At 39.9% G+C, this 15,336-nt stretch overlaps 1 protein-coding gene and 1 long non-coding RNA gene across 3 annotated transcripts in view; one reads left to right on the plus strand and one right to left on the minus strand.

Moving 5' to 3' along the window:
* LOC109501742 overlaps positions 1-15,336 on the minus strand; it is a 35,827-nt gene that overhangs the window by 18,962 nt on the left and 1,529 nt on the right. Inside the window, exon 2 of the long non-coding RNA XR_002160001.3 lies at positions 7,398-7,502. This is a non-coding gene — a long non-coding RNA (uncharacterized LOC109501742). The remainder of the gene's footprint in view (positions 1-7,397; positions 7,503-15,336) is intronic.
* NR1H4 (nuclear receptor subfamily 1 group H member 4) overlaps positions 14,733-15,336 on the plus strand; it is a 73,482-nt gene continuing 72,878 nt past the window's right edge. For both annotated transcript variants that reach the window (XM_011284174.4, XM_019835387.3), the window contains exon 1: positions 14,733-15,122. The gene's annotated coding sequence lies outside the window, so the exon portion shown is untranslated. The remainder of the gene's footprint in view (positions 15,123-15,336) is intronic.

Here is a 15,336-nt window from a genome sequence, read left to right on the forward strand (position 1 = left end):
CTTTAATAAACTATCCACTAATGAAAAAGCCCATGATTGGTTGTATTAACCATTGGCTATAGATTCACAGAGAAGATATTACCAAAGTGATTTATAGAGACTTATGCTTAGCACTGAATTTTAAAAATCAATTAAGAAAAAATGTTAATAAACCAAGTATTTAATATTCATAAGATATGGAATCATAAATCAGAAAGGATGGAAGAAACTTCCAAGGAGATCTTTTAGGAGAAAAAAAATGAAAGGAGGTGGCATCGACAAAATGAAACCTAGTAATTAAAATCCAGTGAGTAATGATCTACTTTCTTTATAAAATGATACTGGGCCTCATTCTGATGACAATCTGATTCTCTTTGATAAGTATAGTAGCAGGGAGGGACAATATTTTGAAAATGGGCTTTGTTAAAAGAACAAAGCTTTCACTCTTTTCAACCTCATCTGTGATATCTGATCCCCAAATCTGATACAGACACATTCCCTTTCTCTGCCTACCAATAGCAAAGGGGGGGATGGGCTGAGAGCATCTTATGTCTGAAACAGTTTTTCATTTTCTAGTGAGATGTGTCTCCCTAAAGTGTCACCTTGCCTTATATCCTTTCGATACAACAGATGATGATGTATTATTGTAGTAGGAGTATGAGTTCGTTTCTGAAATGTAAAACCCAAGAGATAGGTATAGGTATTCAGCTCATCTTTTGCCTATTGCTCAAGTCTTGCTTGTAAGACACCAACCTGACAACTTATGCCCAGGGTATAAAGTCTAATTGGCTGAGCTGGACCAGGGGAGAAAATTGCCTGACATTGGTAGAAGTGTTCTCAAAGGCCATAGGCTCCATGGTCCAGGAAGAAAGATTTCAGCCACATCTGCAGAGGTATCACTAAGATGTCAGGTCCAGCAGTGAGCAAGTTTAAATTGCTGGCGAGAAACTCAAGTGTGTGAAAAATAGTCCTATTTTCCATTCTTCCAAGCTGTCACGATAATCAGTCTTGGTCATTATTGGGATTCTACTCTAGTGTTGTGTCAAGCTCTTACACATAGTACAACTTCATCAATTATGGGACACCATCCACAGTGTTCACCACGGGGCTACCCATTGTCCCAGACTGCAGGGGCCTTCTCTGAAGCTCACTGGTTTCTGCACCACACGCAGGTTGCCTGAATCTTTGGCAAGGCTTGGAACCCCTGGGCCTCAAGCCCAGACTTTCTAGAAACCCCTTGGAGTCATTTCTTGGAAGTCCCCTCACTACACATGGCAGAGTGAGAGTTCTTACTAATCTTCTACTTTCCAATCTTGAGAATATCTTTCCTCTAAAGCACTAAGTGTTAAATAAACCCAAGAGTTGAATAGTCAATTAGAGTATTAGCAATGCAGGGGCTTGGGTGCACACACACACACACACACACACACACACACACACACTTTTAGAAGAATTGATATTACAAAAAAATCATTTTATTGATCAAAAGAAATCTAAATGTAATTGGATTTCTTTTTTTTAATGTTTATTTATTTTTGAGAGACAGAGAGAGACAGAGCACGAGCTGGGGAGGGGCAGAGAGAGGGAGACACAGAATCTGAACCGGGCTCCAGGCTCTGAGCTGTCAGCACAGAGCCCCGCACAGGACTTGAACTCCCGAACTGTGAGATCATGACCTGAGCCAAAGTCATATGCTTTACCGACTGAGCCACCCAGGCACCCTTAATTGGATTTCTTTTCACTGATGTTATGGGTTAATATTTTTTCTATTTTTATTTATGTTTGGAGGATGGTAATGTTGGCACCATATTCCTCTCAGTCAGGATCTCTAAAATTCTAAATCTTGCCCACAAGTCACTTCTCTTCTCTCTCTCCTCTCAGGTTACCATTAAAATATTTTTGAAGAGGTCTTTCAGGGGTTTTCTACTTTTTCCCCAGTTGGATATATGGGACCATGGGGGTGGGTAGGCAAAGAAAAGGAAATGCACAAGATCTATCTACTTGTGTAGAGTGGTGGCTTTTCTGGAGGGACTGGAGAATAGAGGGACAACACACATATATCCCATTAATATCCTGCTTCACAGCTCATGATAAGAAGTTATAAACATGATAGAAACAAAATTTGAAAACTGTTTGTATTTAGTTTTTTGGGGTTCACAGCAAGGAATCATAACTACCGGGTAAAAGGGGACTGTGTTTATGGGTGAAATGCCCATTCTTTCTTTCTGACAATTTATTTCAAATGGCACTGATAGTTCTTGCATTTGTCGTAGTTGAAGGAAGAGCTCTTTCCAGTAATTTTTTCAACACCCAAGATGGATTTTTTAAAGTTTATTTATTTATTTTGGGGAGGGGGAAGGCAGAGAGAGGGAGAGACAGAATCCCAAGCAGGATCTACTCTGTCAGTACAGAGCCCGACATGGGGCTTGAACCCATAAACTGGGAGATCATTATCTGAGCTGAGATCAAGAGTCAGACACTTAACTGACCGAGCCACCAGGTGCCCCAGCATGGATTCTTCAAGAAACAAAATATTTAGTTATTTTTTGTATTTTTGCCTCTTGGAACAGATTTTTGCCCTCTAAAATACATTCTGTTCTACCCTGCCTTTTACATGAAAGAAGAGGACACAATTCACCTCTCTCTGCAGCTCCCCAACACTCACTCTCTTCTGGGTTTTCATATTAAACAGAGTCCTCTCACATTTTGGGGAAAACTTTGGTCTCCTGCTTGTGGCCACCTCTCACCTTGTTCTAGATTCTTTTCTGGTTTGCTGATGAGCATTTGTTATCAGAGAGGAAACCAAGCACCTTGACTTGGGAGGATACCTACCAAATAACAGCAAATGGGCTCTGGGCCAGGACCCAAGCCTGGCTTTGATGCAGAGCCTTCGTGGCAGCCATTTTAATGACATTATCAACTTTAATTGAGGAGGGTCTATTAAATAAAAGTGAAGTCCAGTGTATTTGATGTTCTAAATTAAACTTCATAAGACACCAAGATATAGATACTTTAATCTTCTTTTTATAGTTGTTCTAGTAGATCCCAGAACAGTTCAGAAACCTGCCCAATGCTCTTAGACTTGACACAAGTTTTTCAAACTATGGGTCACAATCCATTGGCAGGTCATGAAATCAATCTAGTGGGTCAAGATCAGTGTTTTAAAAATTAGAATAAAATAAAATAGAAAATATCAGAATAGATGACACATAGAAGCCTAAGCATTTTTGTTTATGAACTTTTATTTCAGTCACACATATATGAATGTGTGTGTGTGTGTGTGTGTGTGTGTGTGTGTGTATTTGTGGTTTGCGTTGTGGTATGAAATTTATTTACTATTTGGGTCCCAATTCAAAATATTTGAACAACTGTGGTCTGCACTTCCCCAGAGAGTGAGGTTGTTTAAATGTGACTTCTGGGAATATGGTTGACATCAGAACTCTTTACAACCAAAGCAGATGAGATGAATGGTCTACTATTTATTCAAGAAAAGTTAGAATTTCCTTATAAAGCTGTGGACATAAAACCATTGAAGCACTGGGATATTTGCTTGAATTCAAAAGACCACCAGGGACCATCCCAAGTGACCATCTAAATCACTGAAGAGTTTCATGGTTAGTAGACACTGAACGATAGCAGCTATTGTCCTTCAGGGTCCTTCAGGGTCACACAGGCTCTCTTTTAACCTTTTTAACAACTTTATGAGGTTGGTGTTGCTGCCCACAGCTTAAGATGAAGACACTGGATACACAAATGATGACTGAGTCAGGTGCAGCTTGGCTTCTACACTATTAGGTCTAATTTAGAGGGAGGGATAGTGATACCATATCTTCTCTCAGAGTCTGTTCCCTCAGTGTTTAACAACTTAATTTTTTTCTGATGAAAGATTTTCTCTGAATCTAATTTAGATTGCTCATGCTACAGTTGAAACCCTTTTCCTCTTTGTCTCCTTTGTGGTGACAGAGAACAGCTGGTCACCCTCCCAATGACAATGATGTGTCGTCAAGAAGGGGACAGTAATTGTCCTCCTTCAGAACCAACAATATCAGCTCCTTGGACCATTTTTCCTCAGCCCTATTTTCCACCAACCCTTCAATTACTTCTTTGTTTCTTGTCCAGTCCTTTGAGAATGGCTCCACAGCTTAACTCCTTACCAGCCCTGGATGTGAGACAAGACAAAGTTTGGGCACTTCTAGTTTATGTTCCCCTGAACTTCCCTAGAATGGGCAACAAAAGGCTGATTTCTAATCTGCATTCAACCTCAGGGGCTCCTCCCAGACCCTTCACACCCAGATCTTGGCTTTCTATGCATGTACTCACATCCAGAGAGGACACACAGTCTTCACTGTGTGCTAAAGTTCATCAGAGGCCACTTACCTGCCCCACAGCAGGCTGCCCTCCCCCACTCCCCGAATATCCTCACAACTTTCCCTTCTTTAAAGGCTCAGCTCTGCCTGATGACCAGAAGGGTGTAATCTCACTCACCTCTGACCACCTGGACACCCTTCCTATTTCTCTCTAAGCCCTTTTGACTTTCTGACTCAGAATCTTTGTGTACATATCATTCATTTAAAACACTAATTTGCAGTTTAATTTTTAAAACAGGCAGTATGTGCATATAGTATACAATCCAAAAGGTACAAAAAGTACACACAGCAAACATTTTCCTAATACCTTGTCCCCCAGAAGCAGGCAACCAGTGTTACCAGTTTCTTATATATCATTTCAGACACATCCTACGTATCCAATTTGTGATTTTATGTTTGTGCATATATGTGTGTGTGTGTGTGTGTGTGTGTGTATATATGTGTGTGTGTGTGTGTATACACACATATATGTATACATACATATATATGTCTATGTATCTAAATACATATACACACATGTGTGTATCCACAAATTGGATAAGTACTACACACATTTTTCTGTACTTTCTTTACAATGAGTAGTTTAGCTTGAATGCTATATCAATTATGAGTTCATAAAGCGCTTCCCTGGGGCACCTGGGTGGCTCAGTTGGTTAAATGACCAACTTCGGCTTGGATCATAAACTCACAGTTTGTGAGTTCAAGCCCTGCATCAGTGTCTCTGCCTTTAGTGCAGAGCCCTTTTGGGAAACTCTGTCCTCCTCTCTCTCTCTGCCCCTCCCCAGCTCACACACTCTCTCTCTCAAAAGTAAATAAACATTACAAAAAAAAGAGCTTCCCCATCTTCTCTGTGGCTGTATAAGTTTCTATTCCATGGTTATACCCTAATTAATGTCACCAGTCTCTACTGAAACACATTTTGTTTTAAGAGCATAGGCCTTGGAATCAGACTACCCTGACAGAGTTCTGGTTCATCACTGATTAGTATATGATGTTGGCTATATGTTAACTTACTTAACTTCTCTGTGCCTCCTTTTCTCATCTATAAAATGGGAATTATAACAGTACCTCCTTCCTAGGCCTGTTGTGAGGACTAAATATGAGAATCAATGTAAAGTGCTTTGAACAGTGAGTGGCACATAGTAAGCTCTCAATAAATGTTAGCTTTTGATTAGGTTGTTTCCCAAATTTTGCTATTGCATCCTATCCTTCAGGGAACAGCCTTGGACATAGGAGTGCTATCCAAATATATAACAACCCTTACAGCACAAGCACCAATCAATCAGAATGAGGCTGGCCACAGTGTTGAAGCATGGTCCTGGAGGCCCCTGCAGTATCAGGTGTTACTTCTTCTTTTTTTTTTAATGTAAATTTTAGTTAGCCAACATACTGTGCAATGTTGATTTGAGGAGTGGAATTCAATTCAGTGATTCATCATTTACATACAACAGCCAGGGCTCATCACCAAGTGCCCTCCTTAATAGCCATCACCCATCTAGCCCATCCTGTACCCACCTCCTCCATCCACCCTCAGTTTGTTCTTTTGAAATGCCTGGTTGCAGCAAGGTCTGGGGTTTGGGGAAGGGGCTGGATGGGCAGGGCAGGAGTAGGCAGCTGGGTGGGCTCAGGACAGCTATGTTTCTCAACAAATAAGAATTTTAATATTTTAATCATCAGTACAGTACATCTAGAGCATACTAGGTGAATTTAGCACTGTGTTCAAGTATCACTTCACACATCTAAGTGAGTATCTTTTAGGATAGACTCCGGGAAGGGGAATTACTGGGTAAAAGGTTGTATACACTTGCAATTTGTTCTCCTTGGAGATTGTACCAATATACATCCCCACCAGCAATATGTGAAAGTACTTGTTTCTTTCTTTTTTTTTTTTTAATTTTTTTTTTCAACGTTTATTTATTTTTGGGACAGAGAGAGACAGAGCATGAACGGGGGAGGGGCAGAGAGAGAGGGAGACACAGAATCGGAAACAGGCTCCAGGCTCTGAGCCATCAGCCCAGAGCCTGACGCGGGGCTCGAACTCACGGACCGCGAGATCGTGACCTGGCCGAAGTCGGACGCTTAACCGACTGCGCCACCCAGGCGCCCCCAAAAGTACTTGTTTCTTCATCCTCACTGGCACGATATGTTAGCAAACTTCTTTTTTATCTTTGCCCATCTGATGGGTGAAAAATGATATCTCAGTATAGCTTGAATTTCTCTTATTATGATTGAATATGAATGTCTTTTATGTGTTATCAGCCATTTATATATCCTTTGTTGTCTTTTATTATGGTTCTTATGATTGAGTTTAAATGTCTTTTTTATATGTTGGAAAAAAAGAGAGGGAAGCAAACCATGAGAGACTCTTAACGATAGAGAACAAACTGAGAGTTGCTAGAGGGAGGTGGGGGTGGGGGGGATGAGCTAAATGGGCAATGGGGATTAAGGAGGGACTTGTGATGAGCACTGGATGTTATACGTAAGTGACGAATCATTCAATTCTACTCCTGAAACCAATACTACACTATAGGTTAACTAACTAGAACTTTAAAAATTTGAAGAAAAAAAGTCTTTTCATATGTTTAACAGTCATTTGTGCAACCTCTTATATGTATCATCTTTGCATGTACTTTACCCATTTTTCTTTTGTGTTGTTGATCTTTTTCTTATTGATTTGTAAAAGCTCTTCATATATAATGTGCCACTCATTCTTTTAGTTAACTGTAGAGATTTTATGAGCACCTGTAATAGGCTTGGTGCTGTGTGAGGACTAGAGATCGAAAAACTAAAAAAACACCACCACAGGACTTGCCTTCAAGGAGCTTACAAACTAGTAAAGGAGACAGATGAGGAAATAAACAATTGCAATAATGAATAAAAAGTGCATGGAGGGGGGGTGAACATGGAGTGCTTTGAGGGTACAGAAAATAGATAACATTTTCACATGGACCATGCTGATTAGGGAATTCTGCAAAGGTTGAACAAAGTCTTTATTAAACCAGATGTTTAATAAATGATTGTTCTATGTGTAAAGACAGACATTTTAAGTACCTTGTTTGCCTCTTCTGTTTCAGTATCATGATTTTGTAAGGAGACCAGCATTATGATTTTCACCATATCTGATGCTGCTCTATTGTCATGGTCTATATTTGGTCCCTGGAAAAACAAAATGAATAGTGTAAATACAATGTCACCATCATTATAAAGGTCTGAAAATATGCCTTCTTGATGATAAGTAGCTTTCTCCCTATTGAAGAAAGATAGCTTACCATTGAGCTATCAGTTGAATTTTCCAAACAGATGGGGGCCTTTTCAAATATAAAATGGACCATGCCCTCAAATGTTTTCTTTATTCTACCTATTAATCATCTTTTTAGCAGCCTCTGGGTGTAAAATGCAGGTTGGACATAATATAGTACTCAGGCCCAACACTGACCTTCATCTTTCTATTATATCTTTTATTGAGAACCTGCTGTGAATGTTTCACATCCAATTAACCCATAGAGCGGCACATGGCATTAAATGGGTCATCCTATTTTAAGACTATTTTTTATAAGAGTTGAATGCGGTTTGGACAATCCACTCCAGCTGGGGCTGGAACAATTGAACACAAGCCTTGGGCAGAACAAAAGTTCTAAACAGCATCCCTTATGTGTTGTTTGTAGTGCACCGCAGACTTTTGCAAGTCATAAACCCTCTAAGCAGCTTGTACTTTATCTACTGGGGTTGAGAGCCACTGCGTCAGCTCCCAGCAGTGCCAGAGGAAAGAACTCCATGTTCCTATCAGGAAGACTTCATGTTGTCTGACTTAATAGACTGGACCAGCTATGCAATCTGTGGGGCTCTGTGGAAAATGAAAATATGAGACCCTTTGTCAAAAAATTATTAAGAATTTTCAAAACGACAATAAAGCATTCAACTAAGCACAAGGCCTTCTAAGTGAGGGACCCTGTATGACTGCATAGATTGCATGCTCATGAACAACCATGCAATTAACAGCTCCTGTTAATGGGCCACTGAAAGCTGCAATGGATCAGCACAGCACAGATCCCTGGGACCACAGATGTGGAAGGGCCCTTGGCTGTCATCTGGTTGAACATCCTCATTTTGTAGGTGAGAAAGCTGGGGCTTAGAGAGATAAGGTGAGTTGCCCCCCCAACACTGGTGGGATAAGCAGAGGCAGATCTATAACTATAATTTTTTTTTAATGTTTATTCATGTTTGAGAGAGAGAGAGAGAGAGAGAGAGAGAGAGAGAGAAATCATGAGCAAAGGAGGGGCAGAGAGAGGTGGAGACACAGAATCTGAAACTGAGCTGTCAGCACAGAGCCTGATGTGGGGCTCCAACTCACGAGCTGTGAGATCATGACCTGAGCCAAAGTTGGATGCTTAACCAACTGAGCCACCCAGGCGCCCCTGGATCTAAAACTATAGACATAATGTGACAGAAATATGTGGAGAAGAGAATGTGTGTGACAGAAATATGTGGAGATTACTTGTCCCACCCTGAAATTTATAATTTCACCTACTATAAAACCATGACTTATGTTACACTTTTTTAAGTAGCTAATTTTGTGTACCTCTGAGAGTTCTATCACATTTCCATTAATAATGTAGCTTTCTCCCCATTGAAGAAAGATAGCTTTCCTACCAGGGAATATAAATGGAATGTGTGTCCTTTCTCTATTCCCTTTGCTTCCTTCCCCACCAAATTATGCCCTGAATCTATACCCCATCAGCCTGGATTCTATGATCTTTTGACTAACCAGTGCTTAGTTAGATCTACGCTGTGATCTTACAACTGTTTTATATTGAAATCTAGGCCTCATCAACATGTACATGTGTAACTGAAACAAAAGCTCCAGTAATTGGTACATACTTTTCTACTTGCAATGGTGATATTTGCTATACTATTTTAAACAAATGCTCTATTTCATTGAAAACAAATAAATGCTGGTCATGACCCATTAACTTGATTTTATGAACCACTAATGGGTCATGTCACACAGTTCAAAAGACGCTGCTGCAATGTCCATGTTGCTTCTGTACTGGGAGGGGTAAGTGAGGATGGGAGGCATCACATAGGACATTTCCTCTGGATAGGAGAAGAACCAACAAGGCCCCCATTTGCTGGCAAAGGGCAAGAAATAGACACATTTAGACCCTATTGGGAGAATATAAATTGGCCCAATCTTTCTGGAATCAGTTTGCTAAGTTTACTGTAGAATCTTAAGGATTTTAAGGATTTAGAATCTAAGGATTTAGGTACAAAGGGTGATCATTGCAATATTATTTATAATGGAGGAAAATTGGAAACAAGTGAAAGTTTCAACAGTAGGCAATTGGTCAATTGAGGGCTATATATATATATATATATATATATATATATATGAACTGAATATTATGTTGTCATTAAATTATGTTATATGTAAAAGAAAAGATTTAGTGATATTAAAATATTTATGATACAGTAAAGGAGGAAAGCAGATTCAGAACAGTATATACCATATGATATCATTTTATGAGATGAGAAGTTGTGATATATCTATTTGCATTAAAAGTTAAGAAGGAAATAGATCAGTATGGATAGTATATTCTATGATTCTATAGGTTGTAAGAATATAAGTGAATTTTATTTTCTTCTTTATGATTATATGTATTTTCTATTTTTCTACAATTACCATTGCTACTTATGAATTAAAAACAATAACAACAGCAATAAAGGACTCCTCCAAAAAAGGGGGGGGCAAGGAAGATACAAAAAGCAAAGTGCATTTGATCTAGGATGAATGGAGAAACTAACTTGAGACTTCCTAAGTACAATATAGTAATGTTCTATCTCATGGATTACATCTTAAAACAGGTTATGAATATTTTATTTTTAAAAGGTTCTGATTATTAAGATTGGTTGTCTGGGTTCAGATAAATGTTCAGCTATGTTCTTCACCATCTATAGGAGGGCTATCTCCACAATGTAGACCCCATGACTTTAGGGAGTCACTTAAAAAAGGTGATGGCAGAGAGATGGGTCAGACTCTTGTATGGTTTCCAGTTTCTAGAAGATTTCACATCTGATGGTGCCTGGCAGTTGCTTCCCTTTGCTGTTTTTATACCATACATTTTCATACGATATTTCATGTTGATTTTCACAATAATCCTATGTTGTGGACATTGTTTTCAATTATTATATTATTTTGGAGGGAGAAAACTAAGATCGAGAGATTGACTTGCACAAGGTCATATGACAAAACCAGAGTCAGGACTCAAACCTATGTCCCTGACTCCTATATTAGCCCATGCTTTTGCCACTGCCCCTACCATGTTGTCCTAGGTCTTAGAAATTTTCTCTGGTTTGAGAGCATAGCTTCTTGAGGGTTGTGGTGCCTAACCAGAGAAAAGAAGTTATTTAAGGCTGTAGTATAAGGACTGTTGCACACACACTTCTGCTAAGACCAGGTCAGTGTTGGGACAGAGATTCACACTCACATCCAGGAGTGAGCCAGTGGGGAAAGAGGTCAACTCGACTATCCATGCTCTCTTTCCTTCTCTCCTTTTGTGCTTTTCAGTGTCCCCACTGTGGTCACTGCCCTGTGAAGCTAAGTGCCCTGTTTCTGTTCTCTGACTGTGGTGGTCACACACACCTCCTGTCCCTAGGTTAGGTTGCACCCTTGCTACAATATTCACAGTGTACCTGTTCTGCTTCCCATTTGCTTCAGGATCTTTTATCATCCTTGATCTGTGAGAAACTTATTCATTAGGGTAGATGGGGGGAATTTTCAATTAAAAAGAGGAGGAATCCTCTAGCAGATAAAGAAGCCAAAGCATTAATCAAAAAATATTAATTTCTATGAATAGAGATCTTTTTGTGACAGAATGGTTTTTCTGCTGCACACCTAATACTATACCAGAATTGATCACTAGCAATATGTTAATGACTTCCCTCATCTGTATTCTATTCAGCAATTAATTAAAATATCCCAGTTCTGATAAGCATTTCATAAATATTTTGATCTCACTTTGCCTGGCTTAGTAGTAGAATAAAGTATAGGAGAAACTAGATCAGCTTTGAAGAAAACAAAGATGTTTAAAGCCCACCTTTGCTGCTTTTGACAAGTCACTGAATCTCTAAGCCTTGGTTTCCTCATTTGTAAAATGGAGGTAATACTTCCTAGCTTCTAACTAATAAGGACTGAATGTAAGAAGCCCTGATGCCCCCAGTGATGTGCTGAGTTGACTTGTCCCAGCTCATAAGAGACAACTGGTAAATTTTCAGGAGCTTTCTGAGTTGGTTGTTAAATATAGCCATTATTAAAAATTAAATAAACTTACAATTAAATACATTTTAAAAACAGAGGTAATAAATACTCAAAACTCATCACATGCTAGTTATTTTACTATATTTTACAATTATCTCTGCCCTTGTGGTTAATTCCATCTGTTGTATCTGTAATGTGGAAATACTAAATAATGATGTGCCACTGTACATTCCTTTCCAACCTTGGGTTGAGTAACATCTTGTTGATAGTGTGGCTACAATGAGAATATTTACACCACAGAAATGAGCAAAATCTATAAATCAGGACTTGATTTGTTGCTTTGTCGATTGTTTGGCCCACGGATATTTTTGTACAGCTTGCAAACTAAGAAGTTTCATATTTTTTAAAAATCTGACAGAGATCATATGTGGCTGCAAAACCTAAAATATTTACTTTTTGGCCCTTTAGAGAAAAGTTTGCTGAGTATAAAATGTTAATAGTAAAGATTAAACTTAAAAGCACCTCATGCTTGTAGCTTTACATTGTGAGGAGCACACACCCAAAAATGAAGAAATGTCTTCTGATGTCTGAAAACTATTATTTGATTCATCAAAGAAGCTGCTTGCATCACTGATTAAGTGATGCAACATATATGTTGGAGCTGAAAGAGGGTGCAGTTTAATGAATATAATTTGTGTGACGGTAACAGTTCAGTACATTGCACACGTGATTTCATGACAGCAAATATACTAGGGAAAGCATCAGTGGACTAGAATGCAGTTCCATTTGTTAAATCATGGTTGGAAACCAGTTACCAATACAAGAGAATTCAGCAAGCTAACTAAAAGCATTCTGTGAGAGTCAATTGGCTACATGGAATTTACAATACACAAAACTTTTATGTTTGATTATTATTTGTGAAACATGTTACACATCTGTTATATCTAAAAAGGCAAAACATGAGGATGTGTCTTTATATGTACTCACCTCCCTGAGAGCTGACTGTTAAACATTCCCGGGCATACTACTGCCCCTACCCCTATCTCTTCATGCATCCTCCATACTCTGTTGAAAAACACTGGCCTTCTTTTACTTCATGGGATTCTCCAAGCTACCTCCTGGCTCCGAGCTTTGCTGCTGCCTTACCCTTGCCTGAAATTTTCTTCTCAATACCTTTCACTCTCAAGACACCTGAGCTCCTTCAGTTCTAGTCCAGCTGGGCAGATATGATAGTATGAAATGCTAGGGAAAACAATAATCGCTAATGCTTAGATAGCATTTCTAGGTATCAGATTCTCTATATGTACTAGCATGTAGCACATATGAATTGATTTCATCTTTATAATAACCCCTGTGAAGTGGGTAGTGATTATATGTCCATTTTACAGATGAGGAGATCTAGAGATGTTAAATAAAATCCTAAGGTCTAAGGTCACACAGCTCATACGTGCCAGAGCTGAGATTTGGACACAAGTGATAGGTTCCAGAGTGTGTGTCCTCCACCATCACCTTCCACTGCTACTGGGGAGAATGAAATCATAGCATAGGCTCTTGCCATCCACAAAGAACTGGTCTGGGAGTCATGCAGGAGTCCTTCGGGGTGCCCAGAGCTGCAGAGCAGGGTGAGTGTCACCACAGACTCTCCAAATGGGAGGGGGTAATTTATAGGGCTAAGTTTCTCTTCTTCCTTGTGATGAAGGGTGTGTCTGGGGGCATGGTTCAGTATACAGGGAGTCCACAGGCATAAGGAGTGTGAACCTGTAGGACCAACACATGCTATTTAACAAGAGGAGTAAAATCTACCATTCCTAACAGATTTTAATGTAGACATTCCACTAATTTTACCGGGAACACTGGTGCTTGCACACACACACACACACACACACACACACACACCCATGTGTGTGCACAGGTATGCTACTTTGGAAAATTGTTCTTTTCTCAGCTCACTCATTGATTTAGCTAACAAATAGTTATGCAACCATTTTTCCATGAGAGATACTATGCTAAGACCAGAGATGGATACAAACACAAGTTGGCTACTGTCCTTGTCCTTCAGAAATTTTGTTCTTGTAGAAGAGATAAGTAGGTAACATTAATAGACAAGGTCGGAAGAATTAAGGGACATTGAGGGAACTACAAATAAAGGGTGAGGAGGGTTTGGTGGCCAGCCTAGAGACAGATGAAGAACGGGGTTGTCTTTAGGGAGAACACAGCAATTATGGTGGGCCTGGCAGACATGAAGATATGAAAGGAAGGTGATTTAAGCAAAAGGAAGAACTTGTGCAAAGGCATGGAGGTCTGAGAGCTTGGCATATGTAGGCAAGAAGTTAAGGTCTATGGAGAGACAGGATGTGAGAAAATGCTAGAAAGATAGATTAGGGCTAGATTGTCAGAAGGTGGAAGGGGTTCTAAATGTCAAACCATAGCATTTTAAAATTATTCTGTAGTCAATGGAAACCCATTGGGGGTTTTTGATTAGAAGAGCATCTAGCAGGGTGCTTGCTGGGTACAGGGTATGCAGACAACCAATCAATATTAGTTCAATTGATAAAGCAAAGAAATAATAATGGCTAAAATTTATTGTGCGCCTGCTGGCACTTTTTTTCAAACATTTTACACATTTTTAACTATGCAAGTAATTCTCACCACAGCCCATGAGACACTCCATTTCCATCTTCCAGATGAGGAAGCTAAGACTCAGAGAGGCTGTGTGTCTTGCCGAGGGCTGTGACAAACAAGTAGGCATCTGACCAGAGCCCACGCTTTATGCCGCTATGCAACTTGGAAAGCAGAGAAAGAAAAGAGGAAAAGAGATATGAGGCCAGTGCCATTCTTTAAGAAGGAGACTGTGGTAGGCCCAAATTAGCAGAGGAACATGGTGGGCTGGAAATAAGAGACATTCCAAAGATAGAATCCACATGAATCTGTTATTACTTGATATAGGAGGCCCTGGAGAGGGAAGGGTCAAGAAGGCTCAGTTGCTAACTTCAGTCCCTGGGAGGTGGTGGAGCTATTAAAAGAAATTGGGGATGGGGGGAGGGGAGAGGACAGTTCCAGTTTAAGGCCTTGGTGCAGAAACCTGGGTTCTCAGAGTCCTGCAGGCAGTCTGAGGAGAAATGTTTTAAAAGGCAAGTTTCAGGGCTCCTTGACTGGGTCCCATTCCCTACTCTGGGGCCCTGGGAGTTTGTCCTGGGAATCTCGAGGCTCTCCCAAGGTTCCTTTCTATGTTTATATCATTTATCAGGGAAAGGATTGTTAATGACTAATCTGTGTTCATGAGGCACAGAGCCAAGGAAGAGATGTTGCTGCTGAGCCGGAAGGCCGCCTGTGATCATCTACAGCTTTTGCTAGAACTCTCCCCTCTTCCTCCTCCTCCTCACCCCACTGTCTCCTGGACTCACCCCAATGCAAACCCAGGTTCTGAACATTTGTAGCAGAATTGCTGCGATTTGGAGGAAGACTGGACTCAGAATCCTCCCAGGGCCTTGAAAGTTCATCTCTGACCTGAGGCAATCCAAGTGAGTACCTAATTCCTCTGGGAGGGGGTGTCTATCTCAAGGCAACAGAGGGGAAGTTATCATTTAAAATTTTTCTTTAACGTTAAGAAGTGTGGTCGATGAACGAATTCTAAGTTAGTAGAGTTTGATGTAAAATCCTGAAAACAAGAAGGGAGAGAAACAGAAACTAAAAACAAACAAAAAGCAGAAGGAGTTATTGGGTCTAACAGTTGCT

Source organism: Felis catus, chromosome B4 (genome assembly GCF_018350175.1).
Source record: "Felis catus isolate Fca126 chromosome B4, F.catus_Fca126_mat1.0, whole genome shotgun sequence".
Taxonomy (NCBI): Eukaryota; Metazoa; Chordata; class Mammalia; order Carnivora; family Felidae; genus Felis; species Felis catus.